Below are 13,083 nucleotides of genomic sequence, written 5' to 3'. Positions count from 1 at the left end.
CCCAGAGCTAGGCATTGCACTTGTACTTAGCAAATTTTTTGGCACATGCACACATATTCCGATGAGGAGAGATAGTAGTTCATGACACATAGTAGTTCACGACACATATGCACAAAGTACTTCACGACACATAGCAAGCAAAGAACTGTGAAGACAACATATGCACAAAGTACTTCACGACACATAGCAAGCAAAGAACTGTGAAGACAACATATGCACAAAGTACTTCACGACACATACTAGTTCATAATACATAGTACTTCACGACACATAGTAGATCACAACCAAATCGAGGAGGACAGATAGTAGTTCATGACACATAGTAGTTCACAACCAAATCGAGGAGCAGGGATAGTAGTTCATGACACATAGTAGTTCACAACCAAATTGAAGAGCATAGTTTAGAGGATAACACGATTATCGTCCACAAGCAAGTTGAAGATGACATAGCTCTATTGCGTAGAGCAAGGCCCCTTTCCCTTCTTCTTCTTCCTCTCTTCTTCCTCTTCCTCCTCCCTTTTCCTTATGAGGTGGGCCTCCTTAACCACCCTCTCCATGAATATCTTATCCTCCCTCTTTTTTTTCAGCTGCAATTGCCCAAAGCTTCATGGTTCCTTCTTCAAAATCCTTTTAACGCTTCTTCTGTGCCTCCTCACATTTCCTCACCAATGCTTGCTCCCTAGCACGCATCGCATTTGACGCTCTCTCTTTTTCCTTCCTCTTCTCCTCAAGCTCCTCTTCCTTCTTCTTCTTTAGCTTGGCTGCATCCTCCTCTCTAAGCTTCTTCACAGCCTTCTCCCACCATCCCGCCATCTCATCTTCGCCATCCTCCTTCATTGTTGGTTTGTTGGGTTGGGAAGCCGCCATACCTACAATGAGTGAAACATAATGGTTAGTAAAGACAATAAAAACAAATGGAAGCACATGTAAAATAAGAACATATGAAAAAGAAGAACATATGAAAAACAAGAACATTTGAAACATTATAGTTAGTGAGCAACATACGGAAATGGTCCATCGAGGTATCCAAACATTCCTCTATAACGACCTTGCCCTTGTCCATCACCAAGGCCAAGTCCATCACCAAGGCCAAGACCATCACCACGGCCAACACCACCACCACGAGCTCTACCACCACCACGGCCTCTTGTAAATCCTAGTTGCCGACCTCTTTGTTGCCCAGATCCTCTTTGACTAACACTTGGTTGGCTTGGCACTTGTTGGCTACCACTAGGTTGGCTTGGCACTTGTTGGCTACCACTAGGTTGGCTCCCACTTGGTTGGCTTGGCACTTGTTGGCTACCACTAGGTTGGCTCCCACTTGGTTGCCTTGGCACTTGTTGGCTACCACGTTGTTGCCTTCGCACTTGTTGGCTACCTCTTGGTTGGCTTGGCACTTGTTGGCTACCACTTGGTTGGCTCCCTTGTGTAGATCCTTGTTGGCTAGTGCTTGCATCATTTTTCTTGGACCTTTTCCTTGGTTTCGTATATTTTCTTTTGTTGTGGCCATGACCTTTGCATTCCCCACAACGGGAGCTCTCATGAGGCTCTTGGAATCGGTCGTTTCTCGCTTCGCGGCGGCCACCATGGCCCCATCCGTCCATGTCGCCTCTAAGACGCTTTTTTTTACGTCTACCCCGTTTAATAACCTTCAACTCCGGATTTGGCCATAGTTGAACTCCATGGTACTCCGGCCATTGTGATTGGTCAAAGTATGGGTGAAAGCGGGGAGCCCATGTTTTCTTGACCGTCATGATTGAGAACTCGAACTCCCTCACGGTGCGTGGGTGATTGATGTCCACATTTCTAATGCGACCGGCGGTATACAAATGTGAGCATGGGAGATGAAGCAACAATGGCCTCCCACAAGAGCAATCACATTGTGTTAAAGACACCTTGAAAGCCCGACCTCCATGTTGCCGACCATCGTTTGTGGTTCCTCCTAGCTCTTTCACTTCGTACTTCCACTCTTCGTTGTCATATAATATAGCTTCTTCTGAGTCCTCCTTTCGTGATTGAAATTCTAACCATTCATCAACCTTGGGTGGGAACTTGTACTTGTACTTGCGCGGGTTCTCACCCGCTATCTGTGCATCAGTTTCCATCGAGTACTTTAGAAAGTACGCATTCATCTTGTCAAATGTGTATTGAACTATTGCCGTCACGGGTAATCCACGTGCACCTTTGAGCACCCTATTGAAGCATTCAGCCATATTGCTTGTCATTTGACCGTATCTCCGACCATCTTCATCAAAAGCACGTGCCCACTTATTCCGGTGTTGAATGTGCCTATTGATAAAGTCTTGACCCCCGTGATCAAGTTTTTTGTCTGCGAGCAATTTGTTCAACAAAGTGGCGAACCACTTCTCGGAGAAAGCGAGACAACAATCTTGAAGATCATCGGCCAACTCCTTAAGGCCACATGCCCTATAGAAGTTCGAACAAAAGTGCCTCATGCACCATCGATGGTGCAACGGAGCATGCCCGCAATCTCCACCGCGTTAAGAATTCCTGCATGCCGATCCGATATGACACAAAATTCCCTTTGAGCGGGTAACACCTTCGTCCTCAAAAGACGCAAAAACCACTCCCAGTTGTCATTGTTCTCCGCCTCAACCAAAGCAAATGCCAATGGCAACACCCGGCTATTGGCATCACTTGCTATCGCAACCAACAAGGTGCCCTTGTATTGTCCGGTCGAGAACGTGCCATCAATGGCGATGACCGGCCTACAGTGTTCGAAAGCCCTCACGCATTGCTCGAACGCCCAAAATGCACGGCCAAATACTCGGACTTTCCTTCCTTCATAAACCGTTGTTTGGTTCCCATGAGGCTCGACAACATGAACCATTCCGGGTTTGTGGCGGCCATGGCTAACAACAACCTAGGGATTCGGTTGTATGCTTCCTCCCAAGTACCATACAACATCTTAAATGCGGCTTGCTTCGCCTTCCATGCCTTGCCGTACTTCACCTTGTAATGAAAGATGGCTTTCACAAGGTCAATGACATGTTGGACGCTCATTGTTGGAAGTGTGGATATTGAGTTGGAGAGCCTGTAAGCGATGAACTCGGACGTGAGTTGTCTGTGGTCTTGGGACACAATCTTGCCATCCACCCTTTTGCCTCGGCACATGTGAGTTGGCACACAACTCACTACGTGCCAAGTGGGACCTCCTTTCCATGGTCTTGCACGCACAATCCACGGACATATTTCATCTTCACATGCACATGCAACCGTGTAGCGCACATTGACGTCCGAGTGCACCACCTTGTGTGGACGATAATGCGTAACCGAGTAGTTGTCGAGCCACATCTTCAATTCCAAGAAGGTTTCGAACTTAGACCCTTTAGCAATCCGGTTCTTGTCGTCTCCCAAATCACGGTGAGAGCTTGGCCTAACCCCAAGAGATATAGATTTGCCACCATCCACAACGGCTTCATCCGCGAGACTAACATCCTTGAACAATGGTCTCTTGTGATCCCGGCCGAATACCTTCTCGAAAGCTTCGGCCTCCTTCACCGTGAACCCCTCCTCGTCAACTTGTTCATCGGGACCTTCGTCATCCGAATCCGATGCATATGCACGGGAAAAAGGGATGGAATGGTCCATTGTCTCTTGCAAATGATATTTGTCAAGATCACCCACATTGTTGTCATGGAGATCAACTTCATTGTCATCGTCCGCATACTCATCATTGTCCTCTTGCAAAGCTTCATCTTGGTTGTTTGTAAATGGGCTCAATGTTGGCCTCACTTCTTGGGTCAAAAGAGGTTCAACAATTTCATCTCGCTTCAAGGGTGGGGGGCTACTAGCAACCAAAGAGGAGGGTTTCCGGTTCAAGTCCAAATGCAAATTTGAATCAACCTTCTTCGTTGCAAATAACTCAAGAGCCTTGTCAAGTGAATCGGCCACCGTTTCCTTGTATGCAACCCAACGTTGCTCCGAGTTGATACGCATTGTCTTCCAATGGATGTGCATTCCAAAACCTACATTATGCCTTCCCTCCAACTCAACGATATCACTAGGGTCCATCCAATTCAAATCTTTCCTCACTTGTTGCAAGAGCTCCGCATAGTTAGGACTACTATCAAACACCATATCAAGCTCATCCGTATTCGGTTCAATATTGCCTTTCAAGAAGGCGTCTTTGTCCCCATGATGAACAAACACACATGTTCTTCCCATCCCTATAAGCATTCAAACAACACAACGTAACATTGCTTCCATGAGTACTAATTTAAGGATTAACACGGAATACAAACCCTAATATATATATCAAACAACAACCCTAACCCTAACCCTAACCATAACCCTAACCATAACCCTAGCACCAACATAAGAACACCCATAAGAATAACCCTAACATACTAACAAAGCCTAATCATAGGAAATTGGCAAACAAAGATCTCACATCTCCATGCAAATCTCTAGATCCAAACAAAACTAGGGTTTCCCCAAACTAGCATTACTTGGATCAAAACAATGGGATCGGAGAAGATTACCTTGAGGGGGGGGGGGGGGTTTGACTTCGAAATTCACGAACAAATTCTTCAAATTTGCAAGATTTGGGAGAGGATTTGAGAGGGGGAGAGAGTGGGAGAGGGGGCAAAGCTCGGGTTGGGGTGTGTGGGGTGGGGGGAGTGGGGGAGGGGGGCCAAGCCGCTGGATAAGTCACATTGCAGCGCCCGAGGGCTAGGCGCTGCACATTACATGTGTGGCGCCTAGTTCGGAGGCGCTGCACTACTGGGTGCGGGTCCAAGGGCTGCCACGGTGGACAGGCGTGCAACGCCCCAGAGCTGGGCGTTGCACCGTAGGGTGTGGCGCCTGCGTGGCGGGCGCTATACAAAAGGGTCAGTGCTGTGAAATAGTTTCGCGGGCAGTTCATTCCGTGAATTGATTTCGTCCAAAGGTCAAAACTGTCAAATTTGCCACCCCGAGTACTACTCCGCTGCTACTGTTCGTATAAAGGGTCCACCAAGTACGTGAGTACTATCCGCGTGCACACTCAGATTTTGGGGAAGGAGTAATCCGTACAGCAACGACCAGACTCGTTTTTTTTAATCATTGCTTTGATTAAGTCAGCAACCAGTACTAGTACGTGAAGCTACTAGTAGTATTGGTTTGGTTTATAGGTAGACAGTGGTATCCCCAACCCATTAGGGTTTAAATCTTGGTACTCGCATTATTTCTGAATTTATTTCAGGATTTCCGGCGATGCGCTTTCAGTGGAAGGAGACGTTCCCGTCGATGACGAGGCGCCTACGGTGACTTCGTAAATCTCAAGATGATATACCGGCTCAGTCTCTCGGAGGTGCTTATAGAGGTAGGGTGTGCGTGTGTGCGTTCATAGGGGTGAGTGTATGCGCGTGTATATGAGCGCTTGTGTCTGTACTGATGCTCAAAAAAAGTATTGGTTTGGTTTTTCAATTGCCAAAAGAAGAGGAGGAAAGAAGACCGCAACCTGAAGGAGGACACGAACGTGAGCCAATGGATCCAGCCACGACCAGGAAGCGGACGTCTCTGCGGACTAAGGGCCAGTTTTTTTTGGGTGATTCTACCAGAATCACCCCCCTTCCCAGCTTCTTTCAGAATCGTCATTCTATATGTTTTTTACAATCCTACCTAATTAGACCTTAACTGAATAGGATTGTAAAAAAAAATATGAAGTGCCGATTCTAAGAGAAGCTAAGAAGGAGGCGATTTTGAGAGAATCATCGAAAAGAAGTGGCATTAATGCTCCGCCGTTGAGTCGTTGACTTGCCTCTCCCTCTGCCGCAAGCGGCTCGCAGGCGACAGCTGCATCAAGCTGGTCTTGTTCTATGCCTCGCGGTCGCAAACTGCCACTGCCGTCACGTTTTGCCTCGTCGGCAGCAGCTGTGCCAAGCTGGCCTCGCCTTGCTCCGCCTCAAAGTCGCCCCGAGCCACCCGTTTTTCCTTGGCTGTCGACCCGCCGACGGCACCGTTTCACCTCGCCGGCGTCACCTTTGAGCTGCCGCTACGTGGCAGCAGCCGCGCCTCAAGCCGGTTCCGCCTCGACTTGCCGGGGTACGCGCGTCTGCTGGCACTATGTCGTCATCACGCCTCCACCTCACGGGACTCCATGTCTCCGAGCAGGGCCGGCTTGTGTCCACTGCGCCTTGCGTCGTCGACGAGCCGACTCTGCCGCTATCGGCGAGCCGCTGCTCCCGCCTCCCCCACAGCTGTGACCCACCGCGGGAGAGCCGCCCGCGCAACTCCACCCCCGAGTCGCTGATCTTGGTGTTGAGCCGTCGTCGTTGAGTCGCCCCGGCCTCACTATAAATCGCTTCGGCCGCCTCAAGTCGCCATTGCATGTTCAAACCGCCGCTGCGTTTTCTGCCGTTACTGTGGCCATGGCCTACGGCCCTGCCCCCACGAGCCGCCGAGGCCCCTGCCAAGCTGCCGGTTCTCGACATCAGGGACGCGATGCTCTACTCGCCGTGCCTGAACCGCCGGCGTCCCTCCTTCGGCCTGCTACTGCTGCGACCCGCCGTGGCTGAGACCCGCCGTTGCTGAGACCCGTTGTGGCTGTGGAAAAGTTGCAAACGATGTTGAAACAGAGCAGATACTTATTTGAAGAGGAAAACTGAGATTCATCCACTGGGATTTTACTTGTTATCAAACCGCCGGGAAGCCAAAAATTCAGAAAAAGAAGCTTCTCAGGATATGAGAAAAGAGGATAGCTGACATGAGCCTTGTGGTGATGTTACTTGTTATCAAACTGGAATTCTTTGTACGAATTGCGTAGACTGCCTGGATCACACAAATGTTGTACAGTATGCTTATAGCGTTGCTGCTTTGGGGAGGCAACTTCGTGCGATGGGACTGATGGATGTTTCAAAACTCCACCCAGGTAGCAGCACCGCTTCAGCTTTAATGAACATGTGTCAGGACATGGGTGATGCACTTGCTCGTCAGTACGGAGGGTCTGCAGCATATACTCCAGTATAGTTTCCCCGAGAGGCAAGGGAAGTCGACTAGGTAAAATTTACCGGAGCTGGTATGTATCGGTGTTGCATCCACCGTTAGTCAGTTTCATCAAAATTTGTGTGGTCCCCTAGGTATAAGTTACTAATCTCAGCAGCAACTTTATATAATGGAAATACATGTGGGACCTTTGCATGTTATTGTCAGCTTTTGTCATGAGAGAGACAAAATGTTAAGAGAAGGCCGGTTGCATGCATGTTAAAATATTCTCTCTCTCTCCCCCATCAAAAGACTTCCATTTAATTTCATTGTGAAAATTTGGATGATAAATATCTTTTGAATGAAAACTCCAGTTTTGAATAGTTTTATATATTTGAATTCATAGCGAGAAGGCCTTGAAAATAAGATCAATTGTGGATACATTTGAACTAGTTTTAATTGCGCTGATTTCAAAAAACAAATTTCACTCAAATTGAAAAAAAATTCACTCGTCTCCAAAAATCATTTCAGTCAATTCAAAATAACAATTCACTCATTTAAAATATACGAGCTCACTCATTTCAATTGATAGATTTCATGCATTTTTTAAAACATATTTCACTCATATCTTTAAGCTGATTCCCCTCCTTCCAAAAACTGACTTACTTGTTTCATATGATTCACTGCTTTAAAAACACACATGTTTAAAAACTGATTTCACACATTTTAAGGACATAATTTCACTCATTTAAAAATATAATTTCACTTAAAAACTAACTTCACTCGCTTCATTCATTTATGAATATAATTTCACTCATTACAAAAACTTCTTTCAATCATTAAGAGATCGATTTTACTCGTTTTGCAAGAAAAAATATTTCAATCATTTGAAAATTTTGATTTCAATAATTTCAAAACCCGATTTCAATTATTTCTAAAAAGCATTCTCTTCATTAAACATATTTCACTCACCATAAAAAGTTTCATAATAACCCAAATTTAGATTGTTTCAAATAACTAGTTTAAAAATTCTAAATAACAAGGTTCACGTATTTAAAAAAATCAGTAATTCACTAGTTTGAAAAAACACATTTCACTGATTTGGAAAACTGATTTCACTCAATTTTGGATACATTTGAACTAGTTTTAATTTCACTGATTTCAAAAAACGGATTTCACTCAATTCAAAACCTATATTTCACATATAAAAAATGCTAATTTAAACTTATTTCACTCATTTTAGATAATGGATTTCACTAATTTCAAAAGATTTCACTAATTTCAAAAATAGTTCTCAGTCATTTGACATTTCAATGATTTGTTATCTTTCCATTACATTCAAAATTCAATTTCACTCAGTTCCAAAAAATGATTTCCCTAAAATTTTAATAAGTTGAGTGAAATAACTTTCACATGTCGACAAATGTAAGTTTCACATTTTGTAAAATAACCAATTTGACATATTTTCACACATCGGAATAACATATTTTCACACTCAGTTCCACTCATTTTAGAAAACGGATTTCACTCATTTGAAAAAACATATTTCACTCAAATTTTAACCAGATTTCACTCATTTGAAACAACCAATTTTACTTATTTCAAATGATTTCACTCATTTCAAAAAACATATTTCACTAATTTCAATGAAAAGTTACATTATAATTACACAAAAATATATCCAATTTCACTATGTTCCTAAAAATGATTTCCCTAAAATTCAAATAAGTTTGAAATATGTTTCATAAGTTAAAAAAACCATTTCATATATTTCACACAAACTGGTTTCAACAACTTAAGAAAACTATATTGAGAAAAGTGGTTTCAATTATTTTGAAAATTGAAATTTGAAATGAGTGAAATTAATATTTTGATATGATTGAAATAGTAAAAATTAAACTAGTTTAAATATATTCAAGATTGGTCTTATTCTAAAGATTTTATGTTCATGAGTTTAAATATATGAAAAAAATAAATCATAGAGCATTACTGTAAAAAAATGGCCATCTAAATATGTAAACAAAAATAAAATGCATGGATTTGTTTGGGAGAGGGAGAGGCGAGAGACATTGCATGCATACGTACATCCCACTCCAAAAAGTACTGGCATGGTATTTATCTGACATTGATTTGACTGTATACAAAATATTAACTGTCACAAATACACTCTTATACATTGGATGTGGGCCACCACAGCACGAATCACGAGCAAAATAACCGGTTGATGCTTCACCGGTAGCTACCTGAACCGGTAAAAGAGACTTTGCGCAAGGGAAGTGGGGAAGTGGAAGGCTACTACTCAATCTGGGGAGTTTTTGGAGCAATGCTTACAATGACGCTGGTGATGATAGCTACCCACATGGAAATAAGGTGCCCGGGGGGGGGGGGGGGGGGGGGGGGGTGGTCTGGAGATGCCATGAGCCCAAGACCCACAATTGACACCAAATGCTGCCCAGATAAAAAAATGATAACCCGGAGAGTTTTCTGCCTGAACCGTCGGGACGATATTGAGTCACCGACCTGCCTAAACCGCCTATGTTGCGATGAACGGATCATCCGTTATCCGAACAAAAAAATCAGGTGATATCCATCTGGTTTGTTTTCATAGCACATATTAATTTTTGTGTGAGCAATTACTTTGGCATGTGATATTTTTTGACACGGGACAATTGTTCATTACAAATGAGGCGTTATATTACGGGCACGGAGCACGCACTAGCAACGTTCTGCACCGGTGTTTCGTCCGTGTCATACCACCCAGTGAATGAACGTGCGCAAGTCGCCGTCCCTGTGGCCCGGTTTACATTAGCTTGACGGGACCACGCCCGCGATTAACTCGCCCGTCCGTGCCGGTTTACGACACCGGTGCCGATTTTCCCCGTCCGCACCGGCTTACAATGTCGCGGACGACTCATCTGTCTGAGCTGCCTCTGATGTTGCGGTCGTATTTGTCGTCCGTCTCTTGCGACCTGGTCTACATCAACATACCGGGCCGCACCTGTCCGCATGAGCTGTTTATTGAGTATAAAGCCAATCACTGCTCAGGTAGCCCGATTTTTCTTTCAAATTGGAGGTAAATTATCACCAACCGCCGTTTCCACTGGATGGCTCAATGAGTAGGCGCACAAGTCGCCGCCTCTACGGTTTGGTTAACTTCAAATAGCCAGTTGGAAGGAACCATTGGCCGAGTTGCTGACACGGCTCATACGAGATAATTTATAACCCGCCGCAGTCACCTCAACCTTCTGTGGATTCACATCGTGCTATCAACACCAATAATATAAAACTTATGCCGGTTTATATCACAGTCAAATATGGAGAATCTCAAGCCAACTCCTCGAGTCACCTTGAGACTCGAGGCTACGATGACATGACTCGGCAAATCTTGCCAGTTTCAGCAAATTTAAGAACCCGAGGACGATGGAGGGAAAGATAACCCAGCCCCGGAGGCTACTGTTGTATTGATGAAAGTTTAAAGGCCGTCAGAAAATTTCCAGCTTAGAAAGTATATGACAGTTACAAAATCCCAGCTCAATGAAGAAGTTCCGGGTCATCAGAAAGGATTCCGGTTTAAAATCCGTCTCAAGGGAAGTCAGTCTCACTGAAGCTCTCAAATCCGGTTTAAGAATTTCTGGTTCAAAACAAATTAATTTCTCGCAAGTTCAAGTTTAAAGGCCGTGAAAAAATTTCCGGCTAAAAATGAAGATTCTGGTTTAAAATTCGGTTCAAGGGAAAGATGTCTCCCACAAAGCTTTGAAGCTCTCAATATCCGGTTTAAGAATTTCCGGTTCAGAAAGAATACTCTCTCGCAAGTTTGAGTTCTCAGAAAAATTAAAGGTTGCCAAAGAGAGCTTGCTGCCATGATGCGTGGTTCAAACATGGGTATCCTGCCTTATTGGTTTATCATATTATTAATCACTTGGGGGCTTCCTGTTCAAACATAGGTGTACTCACCAAACAGAACATAGCGTTACTACCCTCTTGATCCGGCTATCAAGCCAATATTATCATAAGAGCACAACTCTGGTTACTTCAGTAATCCGGCTATCAAGCCAATATGATCATAAGGGGCCAAAGAGAGCCTGCTGCACAGCACAACTCAAACATAGGCACCCACTGAGCACAGCTCAAATATTGCTCGGGGGCTCTTTGCTTCTCAAAGAACAAAGAGTCTACACCCTTGTAATAGGCTATCAAGCCAGGCTTGGAAGCCAGGTGTATTCACCTAAAACCCCGGGTTATCCTGCCTTTTTTAAGTAAGCCACTCCGTCCAGGTAATCTTGGTACGACCCGCCGAACGTTTGGCAAGTCAATCTCATAGACCCTGAACTTGTCAAAGTTAAAACGATGATTGGTTAATGTGAGGTCCATCTTAAAAGGCTTTGTAAAATGGTTTAACTTGGTGGCCTAGCAGCCCATGAAAAGCCTCGATTTTGGGCCTGGCAGCCCATGAAAAGCCTCGCATGTTCTTTGTATGCTTTTATTTGCTAAGTTTTTTCTCCTTTGATGAGGTTGATAATATCTTATGATAAACTGACGTTTATTGACCCGGCTTGGCTTTCAATTACAAGTTGTTAGTACATGAACAGTTATAATCCGGCGCTTATTGACCCGGTCTGATTTTGACTACAAGTAGCTAGTATTATATATGGATAATCCGGTGTTTATTACAACCCGGTATGGTTTTATTATAAATCGGCAAAATATGGGAGGAGTTATCAGTATTCAAGGTTGGGTTTATCACCCTTACTGCAAAAAGTTGATAAAATCAATGGTGTGATTCAATGTCACGGGATTTTGAATAGCCAACATGGCTGGATTTTTTATTCTGGTTATCAATCACCGGTATTATGATTGTGGTTTTCAAAGTCGCTTTAAGCGTAATGGCTATTATCTTATCAATGGATATAATTTATTCTACAAGGAAAGGAATAGTCCCGAGTCGCTGCAGGCTTACGACCCGGCACTTGGGGGCTACATTATTCAAGTTGAGATTACATCAAATAGGCAAGTCTCATGTCACTGCCAGCATGCACCATGACACTTGGGGGCTAATGCAAAGTCATTGTTTGCTCACCTTATTGAAAACCCGACTCATCACATTGTAATGAGCCAGCCCTTGGAGGCTACCAATTGCTCCTGTCAAAATTCAAGGTACACAAGCCTTATTCCATTATATTGAAGGGTCCACTGCTCAGTTGGTAAAGCACAAAGCTCTTAACCTTGTGGACGTGGGTTCAAGCCCCATGATGGGGGTTACATCATATGATGTTATTTTCAATTAAATATATTTATAAAGTCCCATCTCGGTATTATTTTACTAAGCTGAACATAAGGTAATTACAAGTCCCAGGTTGCTGCAAGCATGACAACCTGGCACTTGGGGGCTACATATGAGGAATACTCAGTTTAGACTAGAGATTGAGAGGAACAACATGGATTTCTTCAAGTGGTAATATTTATATTGAAGCAAGTCTTAAGTCATCACTTTGCTCTGCTCAAGACTTGGGGGCTACAGGTAATATGGATATGAGGGAGAGAAATCTTCAAAATTCACAATTTTGACCCGGCGTCGACAACAATTATGACCCGGTGCCATCAATATTTACAAGCCGTCAATTTTGGATAAACCGGCAAGTTTTACATTTTCAAGCCGAGGGAATATCAATTGAATATTTGAAGACCAATATTTTTTGTCAAGTGATTGAAGGCCGACTCAAATGGATTCTTTGTTTACAATATTTCTTCTACAAGAAAATTGATTATGAAGCTGGTCTATTGACCCGGGTTTTCTAGAAGGAGGAAATGACAAGGACTTAAGGATGATCAGGTGTCGGTTTACAAGAATTCTTAACCCGGAGCACAACCTTTCAAATTTGTTCTTGTGTTTATTTTGCAGCATAAGTTTACCATGGATAAATCCAAGCTAAACTTGGGGCTAATGTCGGGGATATACCCCGCAGCATAACCCGGACGGAAGTATAACCCAGCCGGACTTGACGATTCTCTGGCGACCTGCCCTGACCAGACGGTTTACAAGCAACCTGCCCGTACATTATGACTCACTGATAACCCGGCGGGCAGGTCAGACGGATGACAAGGCCCAAGGCCCAGAAGGCCGGTTTATGTTAATGGTGGGCTGGTTTAAGAGGAAAG

The sequence above is a fragment of the Triticum urartu genome, chromosome 7 (assembly GCF_003073215.2).
Source record: "Triticum urartu cultivar G1812 chromosome 7, Tu2.1, whole genome shotgun sequence".
In the NCBI taxonomy this organism is placed as follows: domain Eukaryota; kingdom Viridiplantae; phylum Streptophyta; class Magnoliopsida; order Poales; family Poaceae; genus Triticum; species Triticum urartu.
Note: the sequence above shows the minus strand (reverse complement) of the source record.